The 27,000-nt window shown below is 60.1% G+C and overlaps 1 protein-coding gene across 4 annotated transcripts in view; it reads right to left on the reverse strand.

Annotated features, from left to right (window-relative positions):
- CACNA1H (calcium voltage-gated channel subunit alpha1 H) overlaps positions 1 to 27,000 on the reverse strand; it is a 64,376-nt gene that overhangs the window by 26,594 nt on the left and 10,782 nt on the right. The window lies entirely within an intron of this gene.

Genomic DNA, 27,000 nt, shown 5'->3' on the forward strand with positions numbered 1-27,000 from the left:
GGCAGCAGCAGCAGCGGCAGGAGCACGGGCTACACCCCACCTACTGTGTGTGTCCATCACAGGCGCCTGTCACCCTGCAGGGTCACTGGCCCTGGGGACAAGAGCCGCTTGGGACCTCAGTGAGAACTCCCGCCTGTTCTAAGAGTGGCCACCAGGTGGCACCATGGCTTCATGCAGACCGTGACCCACTCTGGCCACCTCCCGGAAGGTGTGCATGCCCGTCCCAGTACCAGTTGGCTCATCAGGAAATCAGAGCCCTGTGGTGAGCCGGTTGGTATGAAGGGGAGGCTCAGACCCCAGGCCAGGCAGGGGCCCAGGCCTGCCTGGATGGCGGCTGGGCTGTGTACAGGGGTAGGGGTGGGGGTCCTTAGCTCAGGAGCTGCAGCTTCACCCAAACCCTGTGGATAGAGGCAGGTATCCCTCAGGGAGGGGAGGGCCCCGAGGCTTTGGGGGAATTCCATGCACCCCACATGCCAACCCTAGGTCAGGACATCCTCCCACCTGGAGCCATTCCCACCCCAGGGCACGCTTTCTGTGGTGTTGCCGGCCTGACCTGCCTGAGCTAGAGCCAGCGAGGGCCCCCAGCCCACGGTGGAGCTGGTCTGGCGGGGGGGGGGGACAACTTGGGAAACAGCAGACAGCCCTGGGAAATCCGGGACCAGGGCCCTGCGGCCCCCACCCTACCTGATGCTGTGGGGGCCAAGCTGGGGTGACAGGGATGGGAACACCTTAGCGGCAGCACATCCTTGCTGCGTGACTTTGCTACCCCTCCCCGTGTCTCCACTGGTGGGGCGTTTCACGGATCAAGGAGGAGACCAAGGCAGCAGGGCCCCTGCTTGGCAGGTGGCTGTGCTCCAAAAGTGGGCCTGAGCACCTACCCTGTCCCTGGCCATATGGGGGCACTGGGGCCAGGGGTCCGTGCGGCCCTCCCTGTGAGGGGCTCTGAACCCAAGGGTGGCTGTGACAAACTAGCAGAGGCTGTGCAGTGATGGGGCCAGGGAGGAGACGGGGCTTGGGAAAGCTCGGGACTTGGACGGGCGTGGCAGTGGTGGGCAGGAGGCGGCTGCGGCCTGCGTACCCCTCCTTCGTGGAACCCCAGCAGCCAGCCTCGGCCCCTCTGCCCCCAGCCTCCTGGGCTGGGGGGCGGGGGCCAGTAATTGATGTTGGCAGCCCCTGGCCCATGGTGCTGCGTGCAGCGTGGCACAGAGCCACCGATGTAATTACATGTTCCCACTGAGAGTGCCATAATTACACTTAATAGGTTCAGCAATAACAAGTGCCTTTGCTGTGATTTGGCTGTGGAAAAACAGAAATCAGCATCCTGCTAAGGCAGCGCTGCAGGCCTGACCCCCCAGGCCCCGTGGGCTTCCGCTCGGGAACTGGCTGAGAGGACTGGTGGGATGACCCCCCACGGTCAGGGCCTGCAGGGCTGACCCGCACTGGGGTGCTGCAGGGCCCTGCCTGCTGTGTGTCTGTCTCCGTGGGTGGGGTAGGAGGAGAGGAGAGAGCTGGGGCCAAAAGCTGCACTGAGTACCCACATCGTACCTACTGCACACCTCGAATCTTGAGGAGCCCATGAGGCTGGTGCTATGTATCTCCACCACACAGAATGGGGGTGTCATGCAGGGTGTCATGCGGGGTCCCTGGTCCCGCTCCCCACACAAGAACGCAGGACATGGTGAGGCCAAAAAGGAACACCCACGGAGCCATAGATGGGGAGTCAGACCACTATAGTCTCGCTGGCGGCTGGGTTGGAGTCACAGGAAGCAGGAGCCACACGATCTGCAACCTGCCGTCTGCTTCTCTGCCAACAAACCTCACTTGCTAACTGCAATCCGCCATGCGAACTGCAATCCACACCTCTCTGCAATCCACAATCCACACTCTGCTGCTGCTAGCGTAGCCATGGCAGTTATATTAGCGGCCAATGGCTCACTGGTTACAGCTGATGGCCAACTAGCCACAGATGATGGCCATCTGATCACAGGTGACGGCCATTTACTACCTGAGTCAGCATCTTTGCACGTGAGGTCGAGAGCCTGGAAACTGCACTCCTGGCTCTGTCCCCACAGGGGGCTTGGTTAACTTGCCTGAGGGGCCCAGGCTGACACAGGATGCTGAGCCTACACATGGGAGCTGGCAAGGATGGAAGGAGCAGATACAGGCATCTCCTGATCTGGGGGATTCTTGCAGGGGCCTGTCCCGGACCCTGAAGCTGATGTCAGGCAGAGCTGAGGAATTCGGGCCCCCAGCAACTTTGAAAAGACAGCCCAGCTTGGGGCTCCTGGGTCTACACCTTCCCAAACCTCTGCCAAGCAAAGCCCACACACTACCCTTGGCTTCTCCTGACCCTGCCAGCCCAGCCCCCTTCAGGCACAATCTGGGGGTGCAGCACAACCAGCCCTGGCTCCGGTGACCCAGGGCCCAGAAGGGAGGCCATGAGCACAGGCTCACCTGAGAAGTGGCAATACTATCAGAGTCAGCATGGCCCCAGCACCCAGAGAGTTCTCTGTCCGTCCCTGTGAGTACTTGCCCTCCTGGGGTTACTATCCTTATGATACACTTCTTCGCCTCTCCCCCGATCACCCCGAACATGCCTAGAAAGGACGAGGTCCTGGGGTTCTGTACCTGGGCCCTGCGACCTTGCCTTGATCTCGGTGAAGGTACACGTGTGTTCATGCACCATGGAACCACCCTGCCCACCAGCCCAGGGCACACGGGTCCTGCCTAGGGAGGGAAAGGGCTCAGTCAGCCCCCCACCCTTCCCGACATGGCAGCCATCCCCTGGTCACACCTTGGTGGGCAGCTGAGGACAGGCAGTGCCAACTGGTCACTCCCTGCATGAAGCCCAGTGACTTCTGGAGGCTTAATTACACAGATTGGATTTTTCTGGGTTTTAATTAAAAACCGTTTAGGTTTTGAACCAAGTTTTACAAATGAGAATCCATTTCCACTGGGGGTCCAAGAAAGCCAGGCTGACGTGTGGTCAGGAGGCAGTGGCTGGGCCAAGATGGGGAGGGGGCCCTGGAGCTGCCCGGGGCCTGGCTGCAGAGGGGCTGCGTCCACAGGTCAGTCTCTCCCCCAGGACCCAGAACCCAAGGCGGCTCTGCCCCAGCCTGGAGGCTGCAAGAACGGCACCGAGCCCCCTGACCCACATTCCTTGACCAGCCTGGGCCCAGCCCCTCGCTCATTCTCCCCTTTTCAAACAGAGGTGAGGAAGGCTACCAGGACCTCCCCCGGCCTAACAGGACCCCGATATGCAGCTTGGCACAGAGGGGCCTGCAGTCACTCTCTCCAGGGGAAGTGCTCCATCTCAGACCACGGTTCCAAGGCACCCCAAACAGAGCCGCCAATGCCAGGCCCCCCGCTGCCAGAAGAAGGTTGGTGCCCAGGTGGCAGGGCAGGTGACCTCTGTCCGTGGTGCTGAAGTGGCCCTGTGCCGGGCTCACTCAGCGCTGGCTGGGGGGGGGGGAGCACTCCCCCAGCAGCCTGGGGACCCATTGCCCAACCTGACCTAGGCTTTCATGGAAACCACTCCGACGATCACTCTCTCATTCCCAGACTCCCAGCTGGTTAAGCAGCAAAGGACACTTGGAAGATGCCGCCGCCCCACCAACGCCTTGGCCCTGGGCAGGCACAGGAGACCCGGGGCCAGCCTATCTTGTCGAGTGCCCACAGGCCTGTCACCTGGTGGAAATGGCCTGGAAGTGGGGGTAAAGTTTGGGGCTGCTGGGAGTGAGTATGGAAGTCAAAGGAAGGGGTTCAAGGCCGCTCAGTACACACATTAGGGGCTGTCAGCTCCTCACTAGCAGCGGTGTCCGTGGAGGACCCTGACCCACCATGACACGGGCTCTCACCAGTGACGGTGGCCTCCAGGGTCCTGGATAGGGCAGAGGGCCCCAGGGAGGCCTGCAGGATACAGGACAGTGCCCAACATGTGGCCCTGGCCGCCAAGTCAAAACCTCATTGTTAACAGGCAGTTCCTCCCTGCCAGCCAGGCCTGCTGGCTCAGCGTGCCCGGGGCCCAGAGCCAGCCGTTCCTCACACTGCCCGGTTGTAGGCTGGAGATTGGAGGCGCTGAGGGATTCACCCAGATTCCCTTCTATAGTGTCCAGCAGGGTCCAAGCCCCCATCCTAACAAATGCCGCCCTGGGCACATGAAGGGAGGGAATGTGGCGTTTTTCTCACACTGAGAACAGCGGGCAGCAGGCTGGCTCTGTCTGCAGAATGAAGGTCAGGACGGGAGATGCTTTCACCAGTAAGACACACAGGTGAGCTGGGCATCCCTCACTGAGACGCAGTTCCAGGTCCCAGAGCTGCAGACCAATGGGGAACATGGTGACACAAGGGCCGCAGGGCGGGGGTCCCTAGGCATGCCTGCTGCCTGCACCGCCCATGGTAAGAGTGGTCTCCACATGGGCTGTGTGGGTTCAAGGCCCCAATCACACAGACCAGCTCCCTGCCAGGCTGTCATGAGATCACGCAGACACTCTGGGGCAGGGTGAAGGCACCAGCTGCTCGAGCCCACCCTAAGCTGCCTGTCCCCCCACCCCCCACCCCGCCCCAGAGCAATCTGCTCAGCCAGCTAAGCTCCATGAGGCCGAATCCACAACAGCTTGATGTGAGCTCCCCCAGCCCCTGCGGAGGGTGGGCACGCGCCAGGAAGGAGGGCAAGCCCAGGGTGGGGTGGCCCAGAGCCCGCCACTCCGGACATCCCGGCCAGGCCATGCTGGCTCCTGCTGGGACCACTGCAGCCTCCTCCACTCCCTGCTATCTGTCCTGTACCCAAGGCAGCGTCCCACCCACCCTTCGTCACCGCACTGCCAGAGCCTCCTGGCCCAGGACACACAGAGCAGAGAGGCGGCTCTAGGCCATCTCAATCCACTGCAGACAGGGAGGGCCTCGGGGGCTGGTGAGCGCCGGAGGGCAGCAATGATGTGTGGGCCCGCAATCAGAGACTGGACCGCAACCCTGACCAGACTTATCATCTCGGGTCCCTTGTGGTGGGGACAAGTGGCCCAATGAGCAGGGAGGGAAAAGGGCGGACAGGTCCAGAGTCTCCACACTCGTGCACATCTGCTCCCAGGCACACAGGCAGCCAGTCACCGAGGCCCAATGCTCCCTGCTCTGGGGGAGGGAGCTCTGGGTCAGCCCTTCCCTGACACTCTATGCACCAGGCCTGCCGTCACCCTCAGCCTGCATGTCCACGCTTGCTCCCATACCCCCACCCCACCTTCATTCTCATGAGTACTCAACCTTGCTTTTCCAATTTGCTTGAGGAGAAAAGCATGTGTATTCATGGCAGAAAGACCATTCTGCAGAAGTACCTGACCCTGGGCCACGGGAGAGGGGACATGGACTCACCCCACACAGATGAGAGGATCAAGCTGGCCAGACACAGAATGGCAGCTCCAGGGCCCGACAAAGTACCCCACACGAAGCCGAGCTGGCCACAGACCCAGGGATCGGGGGCATCCGTCAGTGGGGGGGACACCCTGAGAACTAGCCCACCTCTCACAAAAGCGGCACAGCCTTCCTGATTCCCAACCCACCTCCTCCCTCCATTACATCCACTGAGAACCGTTCCGGAGAACCGCCACCGCACCGGGAACCAGCCACCTGAAGTCCGTCCGGTCAGGGTGCAGAGATGGCACCTGCAGTCAGGGCCAGTGAGCCAGGCAGCACCGTTTGTTATCTTGTAAGACTAAAAACATCAGAACATCTCTCCTGCCCAGTGTGTGTGGCCACATAATTCCACAAGGTCGCTAAAAAGGAGGCAGCAATCCTGCTCGTCTCAGCACAGAAACACATCATGGAAGGGCGGCGTGGGAAATGTCAGCGGTGGGAGAACAGGTAACCCCATTGACGAAAAAGCCGCAGCACAGGATGCCTCCCTAGGACGTGTGCTGACACACGTGTGCACAAGGGAACTTCTGGAAGAACCCCTCATGGGGAGAACCATGGCTCCCTTTAGGGAGGTGGGGAGATGGGGGCCCAGGGAGGGGGGCAGAATGGATGCAGGAGAAACTGAGAGGCCACTTTCGCTGCCCCCACCTCTACTGTCTGGGTTTCCGCACAGTGTAGTCTTTCACGGCTTGCGCAGTTACCAAAGTGAGGGACCAAGACGCCGGGCTATGTGGTCTGAGCAGCTGGCAGCTTAAGTGAGGTGGGGAAACGGTCCCCTGCCTCTTGGGCCCCCCCCAGCTCGAGGGCACCCCCTGCCTACCCAGAGCAGACACACTTAGCTCCTAGCTTGTGAGGTGGGGGTCATCCACGGTCTTCTGCTCTGCCCCCGGCTGGTGACCTGCAGCTTCCAAGCTGCCACGGCAACAGACTCACACCGGCCTCCTCCCTTGGCCCGGCATCCGAACAGGGAGCTGAGACAAACACCACTGACAAGGGGCTTCTCCCCCAACAGGGACCCTGCAGGAGGGTGGGCGGAGCATACCCCAGACCTACCAGGACTGGCCTTGTGACGGCTTCCGCCTTCCATACCTATGCACACACTCATGGACCCCATGTGGGCTTTTCGCATCACCGCCAGGGAGCCCCAAGATGGCAGGCAACGGCTGAGCTGGGCAGCAGGGCCCTCTCTGGACAGCCAGTTCCACACGGAACTCAAATGGCTCCTGGCAGAACCCATGGACACTGTCCCAGTGTTGCTCCCACCTGGGGGCCTGTCCAAGCCCAGCGGGAGAGGGCAGCTGTTAAACCGAGGGTTCACATGTGACCCAGCCATGCCACACCTGGGTACACACCCAAAGGAACTGAAAACAGGTGCTCTAACAAATACACGCACACACATGCTCACAGCAGCGTAATTCACTGTAGCCAAAAGGCAGAAACAACCCACACGCTCATTAACGCACAAATGGATATATAAAATGTGGTCCATCATTCAATGGAATATCACTCAGCTATAAAATGGAGTGAAGAGTGAAGCACTGACACAGCTACAACATGGATAAACCTTGAAAACATGACGCTCAGGGAAATCAGCCAGAAGCAAAGGACAAGTACTGTATGATTCCATGAAACAAAATGTCCAGACAGGCAAATCGAGAGAGAGAGGGGAGCAGTGCTTGCCTGGGGCTGTGGGATGGGATTCTCTTTGTGGTGACAGAAGTAGATGGCACAACATGGTCAATGTACTAAATGCCACTGATCTGTTTACTTTAAAATGGCCAATTGTATGGCATATGAATTTCGCCCCCGTTATCATCACAATCCGTGTATTTGAGATTTTTCAAAAACTCTTGTCTTGCTGAAGCGCCAAGCCTATTATTGTCACACAAAGCAGTTAGGACAGAGACTCAGAGACCCAGCACCTGAGTGGCAGGGTGGGGCCTCGTCCTGGCTCCTCTGCCACGTGGCCTCCCCATGGGGCCCAGGGGCCCCCCAACTCAGGTGCATGCCATCTCCTGGGGGATGTGCTCCCCCAGCACGGTCTGGGGGCCCCCAGCAGCCCAGAGTCCTCCTGGTGGCCTCTCGCCAACCAGCCTTGCTTGGGTGATGCTGTTTGAAATCTGCCTCCTACCTGCAGGGCCAGATACCTGCGAGGGCAGGGCGGGGGGCAGGGCATCCAGTGATGCCCCCCAGAGCTCAACGGCCACCGGGCAGGGTGAGAGCCTCGGGTGCGGTGAGCAGCTGGGGCTGCAGCCAACTCCCACCAAGCAGGGAAGAGCCAGGCCCTTGGCACCTTCAAAGGCGAAGCCTCAGCTGCACACGGTGCTGAGACCATGGCACCTGGCATCCACCCTGGATTGTCAGCCCAGTTAACTCCTGACCCCGGAGCCAAGCCCTCCAATGTGCCCCCCACCCCGCCCCAGTCCCAGCAGATCCTGAGCTCCAGGCCCACGCTCCCGGGCCTCAGCAAGTCCCACCTCCCCTCTACAAGCGATGCCCAAAGCCTTCAGGACTCAGTCATGACCAGAGCCTCAGGCAGGGGTCTGTCTGTCTGCTCCTGGTCTCAGGGACTGAACCAGGACCCCACCTGCGTGGCAGCCTGGGGCGGGGGGGGGGGGATCCCATCCCTGAAGCACTGAAAGCCCCCTTTGGGCAGAGGACGTGGACCCTGCCTACACCCTGTGGCCCATTCCCCACTGCCAGCCTCCATCTTGCCACCAATGGGTCCAGGAAGAGATCCCTGAGGCCTTAATACTTGTGCCCCAGCCTGGGGGAGCTGGCCCCACATGAAGCACAAGCACAGCCCGGCAGGCCGATGGGCCTTCCCCAGTGGCTGGGGACTATTATTCCATAAGCACTCGGTTAATTAATTGAGGCTCAAACTTTGTTGATGGGGCCGAGTCTGGGGCAGGATGTTCACCTGCAGATTTGGGGGCCTCTGGGCAATGGGACAGAGCAGGCAAGGGGTCATCTGGCACACACGTGTACACATATGGACACACGCCTGCCCCCCATGATGGCTCAGATGACCTGACCCCTGCTCCGGGACTGCCCCACAGCCTCAGCTGCCCCCTCGCAGGACCCAAGATGGGTGCCAGCACAGCTAAAGACTAGCCAGTTGAAAATAGGGGGTCCCAGGTGGCGGAGGAGACCCCACTACAGCTGTGCCAGGTCCACTGAGACCCCTCCTGGGACTGGAAGGAGCCACCCAAGCTGGCACAGACATCTCTGGCTGCACCCCTCAGCTGCAACCCGACTGCCTCCTTTGGGGCTGTGGGGGGCAGGCCACTGCCTCAGGGCCGTGGGAGGGCACCTCTGCCTCCAGATGGACACATCAACCCCCCCTAACGTGGAGGGGCCCTGACTTGGGGACCTGAGGGGGGGAAGGCATCTTCCCCCTGAGAGCTCAGGACAAAGCCAGCTACCTGGAACCCCAGCCCACTGTGCCGCCCAAGACCTGTCATGTCCCCAGGGAGCCGACGCCTTGTGAGGGAGGTGATAAAGCCCATCCAACAGCTTTAGAGCAGACGGTGCCCAAGGAACTCCCGGAGCAGGGCCTGAGCGCGTCTCCAAGCCCGGTGCCCAGACAGGCACTCAGCCAGGTCTCCCAGGAGGGCCTCTGAGGGGAGGGGGAGGCGGCCACTACTGAAGGAAGTTTCTCTCCTTTCCTGAGGCTGTTGCCATGACGACAAGCTGCTGACTCTGGAGGAGGACCTGGCACGGTTCTGAGGGCGGAGGAGGGGCTCTGGTAGGGGGATCCCCCAGCCTGCCCGCCCTGCATCACTCCTCACTGAGGGAGCTCACAGGCAGGGGATCCCCGAGGCTCAGCTTCCCAGCCCACCCGCCCTGCGGGAAGCCACCCCCCCAGGGTTTTAACTGAGGGAGGGGTTGGCATTCAGAGGGTTCCCTTAGTGTTTGGGAAAGAGTGGAGTGGGGGTGTGCAGAGACTAGAGAAAGGGGGTGTCAGCTGGTGGGGCTGCAAGGCAGGTTACTTTGAAGTTAGAAATTAAACGCCCTAAGGGGGAGTGGAAGGGGGAGTCACTAAGAATTCTATATATACACACACATACACACACACACACACACACATACACATACACACTGCACAGGGAAGTCCCTGGTCTCTGAAGGGCAGCCCATCATCTGGACTTGTGGGGACAGATGACTGCCAGCCCCCAGTGGGCCACCGGTACCCATGAGAACCACAGGCCTGCCTGCCTGCCTGTTCTAGGACGCCCCAACACGGTGTGGTGCAGCAGTACCCCATCCCCCCCTCTGCTCCATCACCATCACGGGGCCATGACCTGCCCATGGTCACAAGGGGTGGGGGGAGCTGGGTGGGGTCTGGGGCGGGAGCAACCACAAGAACTGAGACTGGGGGTCCCCACCTGCAGGCTCTCCTGGACTCCTGCCCAGACTGTTCCATCTGCTCTGAGCCCCAACTTCCTCTGAGCTTTCCCTTTGGCAGTGCCCTTGCAGTAGGGAGCCCTCCTTCCCCCTTAGCCTGTCCCCACCATCCCTGCTGTGGCCTGGGCCTGCGTGACTCACGCTCTCTCAGCTGGGCTGGCCAGGATGGGGAGACAGCTGGCCAAACATGGAGCTGTTTGTTCTCCCTGGCGGCTCAGGGTCACGTGGGGGAGTTGGGGGGGGAAAGGCTGGGGAGCCCCTGGGAGAGCACCTCCCCTGGGAAGCTGAGGGGCAACCAGCCCACTTCCCATGGGAGCACCCAGCTCATCACCCTACCAGTGAATGACTCTGCTTCCAGAACAGCCCACATGTGTGTTCTGAGAGCTTTGCCCTGTGCCCAGAGGCTCCCGGGGAAACCAGCTCTGCCCCTGGCTTACAATGAATCCCCTCCCTAGACCCCTGGGCACTGGGGGTCCAGGCCCACAGAACAGAGGGGTACTGCTGGACCCCTGGGAGGCCAGGACCTGGGTCGCCAATTCCTCACACTGCCTGGGGCTGGCCCTGGGGGCTGGAGCCCGCCTCCTGCCCAGCAGAGCCCTGCACCTGGGTACTGGGTGGAAATTGCCATGGTATTCTGAGCAGCTCATGACCAGGACGCCCCTCCCTGCCTGTGTAATTACTGAGCTAATCTGGACAGGGCATTGTCCTCAGCCTGGTGGTGGTGTCCGTGCCCATCTGCCACAGGAGGGGGGAGATGAGGCAGGCAGCCCCCTTGACTCCAGCCAAGTAGGACCCAGTGGCAGCAGGGGCGCAGCACATGGCAGCCAGGCCCTGGCAACAGCGAGTGTGTGCCCAGGGCACACATGTGCCCGGGGCACTAGAGACCGGCATCTGGGTGGGTATGTGCACTGCCTGTTCCTGCACGCCTTACACGCCCCACACACACGCATCTGAACAGGGCCGTCTGTGTGTCTGCACAGGCTCACCCCCTACACCACACACACCATCTCGCAGACACACTCAGGTGTGCACCTTCAAGGCACTACTAAGAGGAGCCTTGAGAAGAGGAGCCGGAGGCCGGTTTTTCTCAGGAAGGAAGACCCCCACCCCCACCCCCAGGACAAAAGGAAACACTCAGACACCGTGGAGCCCAGGCTATGCCCACACATCTTTAAAAACCACGCAAATGAGGAAGAATGCTAGTGTCTCTGCTTAGCTATCCATAAAGACCTTGATTTGGGATTTTTTTCAAAGTATAATTGAGTGGAAACGTGCCCCACCTCTATCCACCCTGGGTCACCGTGCCTGCAGTCTGGCTCTGCAGCCCACAGAGCTTCACGGAAACCTCTTCAGACACTTGGTGTGCACAAGTGCCTTAGGGGGGGCCCCCTCCCCTGGAATGTTCCAGCCTGAGAGTGGAGCCAGCCCCCAGCCCTGTTTCTCTCCCGTATTTCCAGCCTCCCCTGACACATCTCTGTGTCACAGCTCTGGCTCAGTTCCCACTGGGAGCGGGGCTGAGGGCTCGGAACCTCTCCTAGGACAGGACCTGGGAAAGGAAAGCTCAGGCGGGGGCTGACCTTGCCAGGTGAGGTCTCGTTCCCAACCACACCTCTGCCCATCTCAGACTCCCTGGGGGGCTCTGCACATCCCGCCCGGACCCTGGAAGGGAAAGGAGTGGGCAGGGGGCACAGAGCCAAGAGGGGCCCCCAGGGAAGATGACCTCCCGCCCATGGGGACAGGCCTATGGGGCCTGCTCCAGGCAGGAATTCTCCTGGCCAGAAATAACTGCCTCAGCGCCACTGCACAGCTGCCCCAGGCCTGAATTAGCGACCCGGGGGACTGGATGCTCCTTCATGGGAACGGCTGGGAGCGCCCTTCTGTTCGGTCCTGCCCTGCCCCCACAGCCAGTAGGCGGCCCCCACAAAAGGGGCCCAGGGGCTGCAAGAAGCTGGCTGAAAGAAAGGCTCCTTCCTGAAAGAATGGGAGTGAGCCACCTGGCCACAGCTCCTGGCCAGGAGCTGGAGGAGGGGCAGGACATCTGCAGGCCTGGGGTAGGCACCTGGGACTGTCTGGGGCTGGGACAGGACGGGAGCCCCCATGGGTAGGCTCTGCCCCCCAGGGGGAATCCAAAGCAACCCAAGTCCCTCCCTCCTGACTTTGCTGGTGAAACATGGCCGCATCCTTTGTGTTATGACCCAGCTCACAGCTGGGACGCACAGCAACTGTGATGGGGACACACCCATGGCGGACGTACACCTCTGCACACGCACGAGCCCACGGCCCTCGCCCCACAGTGGCCGCTCCCCTGCACACCTGGGCTTCCCCGCACAGGCTGCCTGGCAGTCAAGTGTTTATTGGGGATAGGCTCCCCCACCTGGCCTGCTCTCCCACAGCACATGGGCACAGCCCCCACCCACAGATGGGACCACACACCCTCCCCTCTGGCCCCTGGGCACATTCCCAAATATTCTGGTATTCAAGAATCCCTGGGGGTGTTGGATAAAAATACAATCCCCTCCCCTAGTGATGGTTTTACATCCCAGGCAGGTTTCAGGAGCAGTGTGCCAGAGGAGGGCAGAACCTCTCTCCATTCTTGACCCCTCCACAGCCTGTGCCCACGTGGACGTTTGGTCGCCACCATTAGTCAGGCACCATTGTCACACCAGGCTCTACACACAGCAGTGACCCCACCAGCCGGGTCTAGCCCGCTTGCAGGGTGCTCCAGCAGAGCCCAAGGCTGGGCAGAGCCTCCGCCCCTGTAGGCAACATCCAGAACCTTCCAGACGAGTCCCATCTCTGAGAGTTCAAGTTGCTCCCAGGCTCCAGAACAGCCCTAGGCCCCAGCTGGCCACTGAGGGACAAATACACACGGACGCTGGGCACAGACGCTGCCAGATGCCCAGCCAGGCTGCCCCCAGGCGCGTGGCCCCCGAGAGCCCCACCAGAGCAGTGACTCTCCCACAGCAATGAAAACCTCCCACCCGTGGGACTTGGCCCAAGTGGGGGCACGGTCTCAGCTGGCCACGGAATAAGAAGCATGTTAGATGGGCACTGCTGACTAGAGATCTCAGTGGCCTGGGAATGCACAGGGCGGGTGGTGGCATGGGGGCTGGTGGAGAACCAGGCAGGGCACTGAGAAGTAGCAGCCGGGAGATGACTTCCGTGCAAAACAATCCCCAGAGGGAACTTGGGGTAAGGAGGCTTATGGCCATGTGAGGAAGTATGCGGCTTTCAGCTGAGACTTGGAAGGGAGTACCCAGCTGTGTGCCCTCTGGCCCAGGGCTGGGGGGTATGGGGGCACAAGATGGGGAGGGGTGCTGGAGGTCATGGACTCTGGCTTCCCATTTTACAGATGGACACACAGAGGCCCAGAGAGAAAAAAGCTCCTGGTCACGCACTAAGTTCAAGGCCCAGTGGGGTCTCCCGTCTACCCTGGGCACCTCGTCCCAGCCCTCGAGGACCTCCCTGCACCTAAGCAGAACCCCCACCCACGCTGCTTTCTCTGGGAAGGCCCAGGAAGCCCACTTGATCCTCACTGGAAACAGCTCCCCCAGCCCCACTCACCACTCCCCTTTGGACCCCAAAGGCCCTCTGGCTGCAAAGGCTGGGACACCAGGCATTCAGCCTCGGACCTCCCTCCACCAACCCTGCTATTAATAGCAGTGACCTTTAAAAAGGACAGTCTAGACCCTCAGAATGTCAACTTCAAAGTGAAAGGAGCTGGACTTGGGCTCACTGCCCCGGCACTACCGTTTCCCCACGCCTCCCAGGGCCGCTGCCCTCCAGGGCTAGGTCCCGGCCACCCCAGCCCAGCACCCGGACTTGACATTTACACAATGGCATCCTCGGAGATCCTGCCCAAAGTTCAGGGCCAACAGCCCTCTGCACGGGGGATGGACAGCGTCCCACAGCTCAGGGTCACATTCTGGCCTGGGCAATGATGGGCAATACACACTCAACTTGAGGAATCCAGGAGCCAAAGTGCAAAGGGCCCCCAGTGCCAGGCCCAAGGGACACTGGCCCCCAGCATCCTTCTGCCCAGGCCATGGTCACCTTCCCTGCTCGGCCACCCCTGATGGGCCACTGCCTCTCTCTAGGTCCTTCCTAGCCCTGTCCCCCACCCCCCGTATTATGGGCTGAGTTGTGTTCCTTCCAAATTCATACTTTGGAGTCCTAACCTCTCAGACCTCAGAATGTCACTGTATTTTGAGAAAGGGCCTTTAAAGAAAAGAGATGATTAAGGTGAAATAGAGCCACTTGGGTGATCCCTGATCCAACACAATTGGCGGTGTCCTACCAGCATGAAGACACAGGAAGGAGAAGGCATTTACATTCTGAAGAGAGAGGCCTCAGAAGGAACTGGCCCTGCCCACACCCTGATAGCTGACTTCCAACCTTCAGGACTGGGAGGAAATACATTTGAGCTCCCTGTGCTGCCCAAGGCCTGCTGCCAACTCTGCAGGTGCAGGCCCCCAGACCCAAGTCCCCAACCTTTGTGGCCACACACAGCTGGGCCCTCAGAACTTCCAGGTAAGCCGCCAGTGCAGGCAAGCGGGGGCAGGTGCCACGTCTTCCCACCTCCAGGGCCCTGGTGTTTTGTCAGCAGCCGGGCTCAGCCCCGAGACAGGGGACAGAGTCCTCCTCCCCTAGGTGCTACTTAGAGCTCCGTGTGGCAGCACACTCAATGCCAACAGTCGGGACAGCCCTGGCACAAACATTTCAAGACACAATATTTGCATCTAATGGGCTGGAATTCTTTAAGCTGAGAACCCAGCTGACATTGTGCCAGCCAGTTTGCAGAGAAGTCGAAAGCACTGCCTCCAGAGCCCCGCTGAACGAGGCACACCCATGTAACCAGAGGTGGGACAGCGACCACAGGCGCACCAACCCCTGACGGCCACCAGGATGTCCCTGACGCACTGCAAGCCTAGGCCAGGTGTAGACGGGAGGACCCGTGATGAAACCCCAGGTGTCGACAACAGGGGAAGGACCCAGGCTCTGCCTGACGCAGTCACTGGAGCACACCTGGCTGATGTGACATCCCAAGTCCAGTCTCAATGAGCTCACCACCTGCAATGCCCATCTACCTTCCTGCCTTAGGAACACTCCTATTCATCCCTCAAAACCCATCCCAAGGACTCTTTCTCCCAGCAGCTCCTCTTGCTCTCTGTCATTTACTGAGCAGCTACTGTACGTTCGGGACTGCTCCAGGTCCTTGGACATGAGTGAACAAAGGCCAGCCTACATGGAACCAGACAGAGGACAGTGAAAAACAGGTGATGGGTCTGGCAGTTACAAATGCCAGCAGGGACATCAAGTTAGTTAAGGGTGTCTCAGGCCTGAACGAAGGAAAGGGGCCAGCCTTTTGGCTGATGGGGGCCCTCGAGCCTGTGCCCAGACCCTGCGATGAGAGTGGGGTGGGGTGCTGACAGAGCAGCAGGGAAAGAGGGTCCCATGGGCAGGTAGAGTAGGGGCCAATGACACAGCAGAGCAGTCTCCAAGTTAGTGAGGCAACCCCTCCCAGCCCCCCTTCTTTCCTCCCCCCACAGCACTGGACAATGAAGAGCGAGGGTCCGGTCGGATCCCCCCTCCCCATACCACAACTGGGGTTTCATAGTACAACACAGAATGGCTCAGCAGGGACAGGCGCAGACCTCCTGGAGGACGAGGCACCCTCCTGGGGCTCCTCAGAGCACACCTGTTCACCCCCACACAGAAGGACGGACTCTCAGGAGACCCCTGCACACAGCAGGCTTTGCTGGGTCGGTACACCTGTGCGCATTGTAAGGCCTCACTCCCAATGGATCACACAGTGGGGTCACATGTTACCTGGGGCTGTGCACTTGGGGGTGGTGCACACAGTAGGGCCGCATTCAATGAAATCACATGGTCAGTAGGACCTCAAATTACGTGGGGCTTCGGCTCAGTCCTGCGCACACAGTAGGAATTCACTTTCCATGGACTGTGCACTCACAAACGCCTCTCACACGGGGGTGGGGCTGTGGATGCTTTGCACATAGTAGGGTTTCACCCTGTGAGTCATACACCAAGCTGAGCCTCCTCTGAAGGAGACGGACAAGAATGAGGTGCGCACAATAGGCCTCTGGTCCCCACTTCCCACCACATAGCTGGCAGCCCAACCCGGCTGATGGGGGGTGGGCACCTTTTGCTGGCCGCCTGCCTCCCCTCCCCTTGACTACAAGCCTGGGCCCTGGGGAGTTTCATGGCTGTGCAGCACGCCGATTGGCCTCTCCTGGCTTCCTTCCAGCCACTCGTGTCTGAATCGATCCCCTAATAACGCGATCCATTATGTTTGAGCGGAATTCTTGGAAACCAGCAGGAAACGGACGGCTTCTGTGAATCGTCCTGAGTCATTTTTTTTTAAAAACTCACAATGGGGCGCCTCCCCACTCCCCAGCACAGCAGGCTGTCCATCCGCCATGCATTCAGGAAGGTGCCAAGTGCACCTGCTGGGGGTAGGGAGGGAAGAGGCCACCGTCACGCTGGACCCCACAGCCTGACAGGGCACTGGCTTCCCTCCAAGAATCACAAGGCCCCATCCCTCCCACCTCTAGCCTGGCCGAATAACGGATTTCCCCCTCTAGTCCAGCCTAGCTGGGGGTTCAGGCTTCCTACCACTGGGGGATCTGCATACTGTCAGCCCCTCCAGGAGGGACATACTCCAACCAGGGGTCCAGTTCCAACCAGGGTGGGCTCTGAGAGGGAACTGGTATCAAAAGGAGGGAGGGGGCCTGATGGTGGCCCACCCAGACTCTTGGACCTACCCATGGTAGTGGGAGCAAACTGAGGTTGCCACCTGCCTGAGCCCAGAGCAAGTGGTTAGGACCCCAAAAGCCCTGCGCTTCTGCCCAGGCAATTTCTCAAGTGCTGCAGACGTCACCTCATCTGCAAAACAGGGACACTGAACCTCACATTCACCCCAGGAGAAGACATTTCAGAAGGAGCCAGGAGAATTCTGTGGGCTGGGGACCCGACCTCTTCAGGGTTCTGAGGTGACTGCCTTCCTCATTCACTCCCCGCTTGGTACGTAGGGTTTCTCCAGAGGCTTCCTGACCTGACGCAGAAGCAGGAAGAAGCATCCCGCTGCCTCTAGATTCTCCCATCATGCCAGTCAGGAGACTTGCAAAACCACAAAACGCTCCTCCTATTGCTACATTTTTGTTTTGCAAAATACAGTCATGTTTCATAAGACAAAATGCTATGTTCATACATAAGGGGTTTATTATCGTTTTCAATGAATTACTGAATAGCAATTTCTAAATTTCTCAGTTTTAAATTCTAGTAAGGTGAATACTGCGAGAGTCCTGTCATAGAAGCTCCTGGGGATACAATTAACCGGAGTGCGAAGGGTCATGAGATCCCGAAGTTTGGGGACCTGTGTTATTGGACTGGAGAAGAGAGAGGCCGGCTATCATCAGCCACCACCTGGGTGTCTGGGCCTGTCACATTGTGCCAGGGGCTCCTGCACCCCAAAGGAGGTCCCACGCCACCACCAGCAGAGCTCCACAGCCCCCACCTTTCCATGGGGCTCCTTCCCAGGGCCCCACGGTCCCACTGACCCCAGGACCCACTAGCCAGTCTCTCAGGGACGCTCAATGGTGCCCAGCCCCCAAAGACTGCCACTGTGTTCCGACTGGCCAGAGGTCTGAGCACATCACCATAGGGCTGGCCCAGGCCCCGAGCATCCCAGACAGGCCGCCACCCCACAAGGCCCTGAAGGGGCCACTCAGGGCTCAGAGGGCCCTTCATGGGGGAACGAAACCTCCTGAGGCAGGGACCCCTGCAGCTTGTCCCCACTGCCCAGGAGGCGGAGGCTGCCTGCCAGGCTGAGGGCCCATCTCCCAGGCTGCAGGAACGCAGCTCCAGGGAAGCCGTGAGCTTTAATAATAAATCCTTTAATTAGGGAATCCCGCTCGGAGGACCGGGTTACCTGCTGTTCCCGTCTCAGGCGCGTTGCCTGAGGGGGTGGGGGCCGAGGAGAGCCTGGGGCGCAGAGCGCTAGAAGAAATAAGCGGGTGCCAGTGCACCTGGACCTGCCCCAGGGCAGAAGGCACATTTCAGAGCTCCCCCCCCCCCCAACCTCAGACACATTTCTAGAAGCTTCAGTGAGGCAAAGGTTTAGGGATATGAGGTCAGGCTCATGAGGGTCTGGTTGCTGGCTCTGGGTGGGATGGCAGCACCAGGGCGGCTGGATCTCAGGCCTGCGGCCAGCGGGTGGACTAAAGGGGGCATGCTGCCTAGAAGGGGCAGCTGGGGGGGGGTTCAGAAAACTCCCAGCTGGCCACAGTCCGGGCAGCTTCTCCAAGGAGAGCTCATCACCACCCCCCGTTTCGGCCTCCCCCTCAAATCCCCATGACGACGTGCTGCACAGATGCCCCAAGCAGCCCGAGGTTCCCTGCAGGCCCCCAGATTCCCAGGGGCTCCAGCCCCGAGGAGTGGGGCTGCCTGGGAGGCATCCACAAGGATGCTGCTGAGTAACCAGAGGTTCCCCAGACTGTACCCCAGGAGGATGGGGGTGCACACTGTTAGCAGGGACAGAGGCCTGTGTGGGATCAAGATGGGCCCGAGGCGAGGGTGTGTGAAGGGAGCGAGAGAGGAGAAGGGGCTGAGGGGTCTGCACTGGGTGGAGGGGTGACAGGGCGGGGGCAACTTGGCAAGGGGTGGAGGGCAGAGCTGGATGTGGGGACCTGGCCAGCACAGCCCCTTGAAACACCTGTGCTGGCAGCACCAAGTTCCCGAGGCTTAGCACCGGGCAGCTGCTCACCAACGTACCAGACAACCTCATACCAGGAGCTGCAGGACCCTCTGAGACGCAGGTTCCCACTCTGGTGTGACAACCTGCTGCCTTTGGTGGCTATGAAGGGTCCACTCAGCCCCGTGTCTTCCTGGTACTGTTTCCTCGAGCAGCAAGCACATCACAGGTGTCCCAAAGGCAATGGGACACGTGGGAGGAAAATAAAATACACATGGCACACAGGAGACGCGAGCAGGCACCCTAGGTCCCCACCTGAGGAAGGATCTCGGCCTCTCCCTGCCACAGACCCCTCCGAGCCCACTCTGCAGAGGATGTTCCAGGAGGGACGTGTACCCCCCCGTTGGCATGACAACCAGGAAGCTAGCCTGGGCATCAACCAGATCATTACCGCACTGGACAAAGCAAGCCCCTTTCTAATTAAAGTCTGAGAGACAATATCGATCCTTTGCAGGAGGTTAGGGAGGTGGAGGGGAGTCCGCACGGGTCGGGGACGGCGGGTCAGACTCGCTTTTCACTGGCCTGGTTGCCCCCTGCCATGTCTCCTCCACCCGTTTGTCCAGTTCTCTTTTCCGGTAAAACTAACCCAAGGCCACAGCTGAGTGCCTGTCTTGCCCCAGATTCCTAAGAACTCCCGAGGCCCCGCCCCACCTTGCTGGTGGACTTCCCAGCCCAGGAGCGTGGGGAGGGGGTTGCCCCTCTTGGAGTCTGGGTGGTACCCAGCTGACCGCACAGATGCCACCAGGGCTGGCTGGGCTGTGGTCCAGAGGCAAGTTCCCCACCTCTGTGCCCACCAGGCACTGGAGCACTGGAGGCGGGATGAGCCCTGGGAGGGGTGGGGTGTGTGTGGGGGCACTGTCTCTTCCCGCCCAGCCTCCAGAGCTCTGCAGATAAACAGTCTAAATTAGGAATTAAAACATCCCTTGCTCCCATCAGCCGGCAGGCAGGCTGTATTTCAAACGTGTAGGAAACACCCCAGCCACCGTGGCCCCAGAACTTCCTAGCGTGATTCTAAAGGGTCTGGCTGCACAGAGAGGAAAGTCTGTGCTGGGGCACAGCCCACCGAACCTGGGGCCGGCCTCCCTGAGTCAGTGGGCACAGGGCTGGGGCCCCAGGTGCCCAGTGGGGCCACACGACCCTGCTCAGCTTTCCACCAACCCCCAAAAAGGGGGAGGGGAAGGGGACACATAGCTTGGTGGCCGTGGATGGGAGGACAATGAACACCCTCCTGACTGCCCCGGCCTCCCGCCCAGGGAGAGGCCTCTGTGGCACTGGGTGAGGACGTCCACCCTCGGGCACTGTATGGGGCCGGCGGAGGGCAGGGCCACAGGAAGCCCCCCCCTTCCTGTGCTCCAGGGTTCACCCAGCCAGGCTTCCTGCCCACCCACTCCCAGTGGGACCTGATGGGAGGCAGGGTGGGGGAGACAGGCTGCCCGGAACAGGAGCTCAGAGGCTCGCTCCTGAATTCCAGATACCTGGCCCGGTGCGGGGGCAGCCCACTCTACCAGGTGTTACCTGTGAGCCAGGAGACAGGGGATGGGACTGGTCCAGAGGATGCCACTTCATGAGTGGGTGGGGAGATCTAGGTAGAGGATTTGGGGCCGAGGTGGAAGAAGGCAGTGGCTTGGGAGTGGGGTTAGGAGGGTCAAATCAGCACGGGGAGGCGGCACCAGAGAGAAGAGTCACCCCAAGAGCCCTGCCCCTGCACAATGCCCCCAACACAGACACCAACTGGGTCTGCCCCAGGCCAAGAAAGAGATGCTTCCTGGGGAGTCTGCTGCTGCAGGGGGCCCTGCTCCAATGCCGTCACCAACACCCCCATTTGGACACACATCTGGTGACTGTAGCCGAGAGACCTGCCCACTCTGGCCACACACAGCACACCACTAGCTGGGCCTGGGGCACCTCGGGTCCCTGTCCCTTTTGGCCCTCACCCCTGAACACACACAGCCCCAAATCCCAGGCCACACGCAGCCCTGGAAAGCCAGCAGACACAGCTCAGCCCACGCCTCAGGCCAAACACACTGACCACAGTGACTCTGAGAGGAACAGAGAGGGCTGGAAGGCTGACCCACAGAACCCAGACGGCCAGAGTGGACACTAGGGATCTGGCCCCAAACACCACCGAGCCTGCCTCGGCCTGTCCCGCCTAGGGCTGGGGGGCCTGCAGAGCCCCCTGGAGACACCCCTACACATGGCTACTCGCCAAGTATCTGCATAGACACCCCATCCCTGGCCACGGGAGAGTCATGGCTGCCCAGCCCCTTCTGCCTTTGGCCGATGTCTCCATCAGTAAGTTCACGTTGACATTCCTTCAATGTTCCTTGCTCGCCTTGGGGCCCCTGCTGGTCTAAAATTACAGTGGCCACACAGAGGGACGGGCGTACAGACACCTGTGGGGGCCCCCGGGGTGCTGCCAGGTAGCAAGTACTGACAATCCAAGACTCCTGGCCCTATGTGGGGACCCAGTCACTCAAGGCAACTCAGCAGTTCAGGGGAGGAGGACAGGGACATGTGGCCAGGAGGGGTCCTGGTGTGACCAGCCCAGGTGGCCCAAGTCTCTTGGGGACAAACCTCTGATCCAACAGCTGACTCTCGGCCCATGGTGTCAGCCTAGGGGAAGGACACCCTGTGCGTGAGATGGGCATGCAGTGGGGACAGGGCACCATTCAGGCTTCCGCTCACGGCCTGTACCTACCTGTCCCTCTGCCTGCAGCTCACTCGAGGGAATGGAGCAACTTCCAGACCTCACCTGCCATCCAGGACCCATGGGCCATGAGATGGCCGTCGTCCCTGTCCTTGGGGTGGGACCCCAGCCTCCTCTCTTCTCAAACGAATGTCCAGTGCCCTCCGCCCCTGTGGATGGCCCAGCCTGAGACAAGTCCAGGGCAGGCCTAGCTGGACCCGGAGGTGGACTCAGCCACAAGCCCAGGAGCTCCACCAGCCACATACAAAGCTGAGGCCTTGGGCCTGGAACTGCCACCCAGACCCGGCCCTCTCCCTCGCCTCTCTGGTCTCAACCCTCCACCAGCAAATCCCATGATTGAGACCACCCCAGCATCAGAAGACCGATCCATGACCTGGAGTTATCTAGAACCTTTCCTCTATCCTCCAGGCTGCGCAGCTCTAGGTATTTACTGAGCACCCCATCCCTAAACAATCTGCCTCAGGCAGAAGCACCCCCCTCCCCCAGCTCATCCCGAATAGTGGGCTTTCTAGGACCTGAGACCCCAGCTTGGTCCACCTCCAGATGCTGCCCAGTGGTCACGAGGACCCTGTGAGGGGCGAGGTCTGCAGAGCGAATGCCCGGGCACGGCCACACAGAGGTGGGGGCCAGCAGGCTGACGGCTCCCAGAATAAGTGCTGCCTTCGTGAGCCCTACGTCAAGGCCCACGGCTTAGACACCCGCTTGCCAGGGTATTTCAGGATGGAATGCTACCCAGGGGCCCCAAGGCGAGCAAGGAGCAGAGGGCTGATGGAGGCAACATGGGTGAAGGTGCCCACGTGTATCAGGAGGGCGCAGGGAGGTTCAGCCATACTGGGAGGCCTGCCTCATGCTCTAAGGGGGGCCGCATGGGGGTTCAGGAAGACCAGAGACCCCAGAACTGGAGACAGAGCCCAGCCAGGGTCTGAGGGGCTTGGGGAGGTGTTATGAGCTGGCTGCCGCCCTCAGAAATTCCTGCGTGAAGCCCTACCTCCCAGAACTTCAGAATGTTAACCGCACTTGGAGACACAGTCCTTTAAGAGGTGATTAAGGTACAGGGAGGGGGGTGCACATGAGTGGGCTCTAATCTAATGTGACAGATGTCCTTGTAAGGAGAGGAGGCTGCAATACAGACACACAGAGGATCAACCAGGTGAGGACACAGGGCAAAGACAGCCATCTGCCCACCAAAGACAAAGGCCTCAGAAGAAACCCGCCCTGCTGACACACTCATCTTGGACTTGCAGCCTCCAGAACTGGGAGAAAATACACATCCATGGTTTAAGTCACTGTCTGTGGTGCTGTGTTATGGCAGCCGGGCAGACTCATTCAGGACACAAGGTCTGGGGTGTCCTGCTCACCCAAGCACAAGGAACCCCCAGAGTGAAGGAGTCCAGGGGCTCTGGGCAGATCCCTGAGCTGGGTTCAGGGATCATCCAGAGGGGCTCTCGGGGTCCACAAGACACACTGGGCTTCACCCTGACAGACCCTGGTTCCCACCTGCTTCCCATCAGAGCCAAGTGGAGATGGCTCCTCCAGGAAGCCCTCCCCACCTGCAACACTGCTCATCCCAGCTATGGGGCGACGGGGGGGACACCTCCCTCCCACCCAACACACACTCAGGCAGCTGGAGGGTCCCAGAGCAGCAGGAGAGCGAGTCAAAACCCCAAGTCCAGTAGCCTCTCTTCCTGGCTCGGGGCACCTCCCAGCATGGCTGGCCCTGTCCTACAGCCAGGCCCCAGGGCAGATTGCTGGACCTCTGAGTCTCTGAGTGTGGAACCCACGTGCTTCAGATCCCCGAGCTGGGGGTCTGCTGAATAGTACTTGAGCCAGCAACTCAAAGGCGAGAAGGCTATCGATGCCCATGGCAGATGCCCACCAAGTGTGGATCAGCGCCAGCCTCGCATCAGAACAGACTGGACCATGTGGGCTCCTGGGGTGAGCCCGACGCGAGCGTGAACAGTCACCATGGCCATTCTGTGCCGACCCCCTCCCATCACAGGACGGGTCGGGGCCACTGAGTCTACCCTCGCCTCCACGCCCCCCACCCTTACCCCCGAGGATTCGGGTCCACCATTGGGGATCAGGTGCCCTCACTCTTTCTTCCACTGCCAGGCATGGGGCACACAGAAGCAGGGGTGCCAACCCTGGGGGTTGTAGGGCCACAGGCCACCTGGGAACACGCCAGCTCCCACGGACCTGAGTGCTGCCCCAGCTCATCCACTCAGCGTCCACTGAGCACTTACTACGTGCCGGCACCCTGGACAGACACAGGGAACCAAGCCAAAGATCGATCCTCCAGCGTTTCTCTTTCTAGTCAAACACCCAACGCCACAGGCTCCAGGGGCCTCCGTTTTCTGTGTCTGAGGGACCCATGTGTGGCCCCTAGAGGTGGAAGACCAAGGGGGCTGACGGGTTTCTAATCTGGATGCAGCCTAGAACTCAATAAATCTCTTTATGCAACTTGGGCCCGGCCAGTAAACCAGGAGCCCGGGTTGGGATTAGCGACAGGCGTTGCCACAGCAACCTGATTAGTCGGAAACATGCGTCTCAGCTCAGGCCTTGCGCAGCTAGGCAAAGGTAAAAGGAAGCCCCAGAGATTCATTAGCAACAGGTTCCCATGGCAACCATGCCAAGCTCATTAATAATTTTTTTTATGCCAAGTGTGGGTGTTGAAATTCTCCAGAGGGCTGATGGAGAGATAGATGCGGAGCGAACACACACACCAGCTCCTCCTACCTGAAGCCCAGCACCACCCTGCCGGGGCTCCCCGCTGACACACGCCCCACCATCCGTGTGCCCACTGTGTGCCAGGACGCAGGTCCAGGCAGACCACGTGGCTCTGACGGCATGGCCCTACAAGGTGGACCACTGAAAGGAAATCCAGATCAGAAGGGCAGTTCCCACCCAGGAGGCCGTCAAGTCCCCGTTTCTCGACCGATGGGGCAGGGCTGCCCACCTCCCAGGGGTCAAAGTGTCTGCAGAGGGGAGTTGGGGAGTACCCTGCTCACACAGGTTTGCTCGGGCTGGGTGTGGTGTCCCATGACCACCGGCCACCTCCTTTGGGACCATTGCCAAGGCTGCTGCAATGGCTCAGAGACCGAAGCCCAGTGGGCAAGGGGCGAAGGAGGAGGTACCGCTCCTCAATGACTCAACACAAGTCCACGATGACCCAGCACCTCCGCTCCTGGGAGAACTGAAGACGGGGGGATGGGGGCGAATCAAACAAAACTTGTACGTGACTGTCATGGCAGCACTAGTCACAGCAGCCAAAAGGTGGGGACAAGCCAGCGGCCATCAGCAGGGGGACAGGTGAACACAATGTATCCATCCAGACCGTGGAATATTACTCAGCCACGAAAAGGACGGAAACACTGACACGCTACACCACAGGTGCGCCCTGCGTACACGACGCGCCGTGAGAGAAACCAGACACAGAGATCACACCGTGTGTGTGATTCCATTCATGTGAAATGTCCAGAACAAGCAAATCCACAAAGAAAGTGGATTAGTGGGTGCCAGGGGCTGGGAGAGGGGGATGGGGAGGGACCACTAATGGGGACGGGGGTCTCCTTTTGGGTAATAAAAAAGTTCCGAAATTGACTGCAGTGGCAGTTGCACAACTCTGTGACTACAGTAAAAACCACAGAATTGTGCACTGGAGTTGTGTGGAGTGTGCATTCCATCTCAGCCAAAGCAGGAGTGGAGTGAACAAACGGGCGCCTGAGTCAGCCGGCCTGGGCTCTGAATCCTGGGGGCCACCTGGCACCCACTCTGGGCTTCAGTTTCCTCACTGGGAGACATAACTCGGATGCTGAGACAGAAGGAGGGGCTCCCCACGGCAAATGGGGGGGGGCCTCCGCCTCACGGTTACCCTGCTCCAGCGCCCAACCTGCAGGACACTCCCCCATCTGCTGTGGGCAGGGATGTGACCCAGAGCCCAGCATGGCCTTCCAGGGTGAGGGATGCTTCCCTCCCAGGAAGAACCTGGCCTCCCCTAACCCCGTCCTGGCCACTCCCCTGGCCTGCCCTCATCCTCCAGTCAGGTGACACCCAGTGAAAAAACATGCAAATGCAGGAATCCCTGCCACCAAGTCATGGTCGCTGAGTTTGAATCTGGGGACAGAACACATCTACCAGTGGTGTCCGCGAGACAGCCAAGGAACAGTTGCGGCCAAGGAATGTGGGATTTGCAATTAGAGGACACACAGGCCTGTTCTGGGCCCAAATGCCCACCATTCACGCCCCATGTGGGTGACAGAGACAATTACCCAACTAGGAGTCACACACTTAGGGTTGCTTTTTCATGCCTGCTCTGCTATGCAGAGCAGAAAGGGATGGTCCAGCCCCTGAACTTCCGGAAGGAAGAGAAGTGGTGGTAGGGCAAGACAGGGCAGGAGCGTGGGGTGCCGGGACACTGCCTGGACCTTGGCGCCACATGCGTCACGGTGGCCCTACTGCTCACCCTCAGGGGCAGCCTGGGATCCCTGAACCCCGAAAGCCCAGACACCCCCTTTTCTCTCTGCCCCAGTGTCCCCCCCACACACACACACCAATGCCCAGAAATTCCACTGGCAGAGGCAGGGCCAGACCCCCCTCCCAGAGCCCACCCACTGTGGCTCGCAGTTTCCCTGAGACGGGTCTGCCTGCCCCTCCTTGTTCAAATGACCCAGATTTCAAATGTAGATTGAAAAAAAAAAAAAGCTCTGGAATATTAAGTAAGGAGTGTCGGGAAACCGGGTGTCTAAGACATAAAACCATGGAGCGGGGTTGGCCGTTTGTGAGCCTTTGTGCCCCAAGCCCATCTGGTGGGTCATTTCCCTGACACTGCTGCTGGTTTCTTGAATGTTTCTCAGGTTGGCAACATGTGTCACCAGTCCATCAATGGCAGCACCCAGCTCAGTGAATGGGGTAATAGGTGGGCCCCTCACCCCGTGTCCCAACAGTCAGCTGGCTCCTTCCTGCCTCAAACCCACCCCAGACGCTCCACCTGCCGACACCTTCTCGTGTCTCTCATCCCCACGGGGAGAGGCTGCCCTGAAACCCCTGCCCACCTCCCTCCACGGCCTGCGCCCCCACGTGGGGCACTCTTCACGTCCTGGAACTCCTACTGAACCGACAGGGTGCTCCCACTCGATGGGAACTTCAGGAGTGCCCAGTCTGGGACGCCTGAGGGCGCGTCACACGTGGCCCCACCTCACTGTCAGACACAGCAGGCTCCTTCTGTGGCCAGGGCTGGGCAGCTGCCCTGCCAGCAGCTCAGACCCGGGAAGTGTCCTCATCCATTTCGATGAGGCGCTAATGCAGGCTGACTCATAAGACTGCGGCCATGGCAGGCCACTGCTTGCAAAGACAAAGGGACGCGGCTGAATGATGCTGCGTGGACCCCACCTGGCCCTGGAGAGGCCACCATCGCCCTCTGCACCTTCCTGGCAGGTGGCAGTCACCCCCTGTGCTCTGGGTTCCTGTCCCTATGGCAGGCTGAGCCGCATGGGGCTGGGGTTTAGGAAAGCAATGGGCACAGGCCAGCTGCTCAGGGGACCCTCCTAAGCCACAGAGACAAAATACCAGGGCCCCCCCCCCCATTTAGGGAGAAGGTCTAAGATGGTCCCAGAACCTGAGGCCCCAGTCCACTGCCAGGTGCCCCCACACCTCTGTCTCTCTGCCCCCCCCCCGGTCCCTGATGCCCACCACCCTTCAGATGGGCACC

The sequence above is a fragment of the Rhinolophus sinicus genome, chromosome 10 (genome assembly GCF_057876585.1).
Source record: "Rhinolophus sinicus isolate RSI-liver-muscle chromosome 10, RSI-T2T, whole genome shotgun sequence".
Classification (NCBI taxonomy): Eukaryota; Metazoa; Chordata; class Mammalia; order Chiroptera; family Rhinolophidae; genus Rhinolophus; species Rhinolophus sinicus.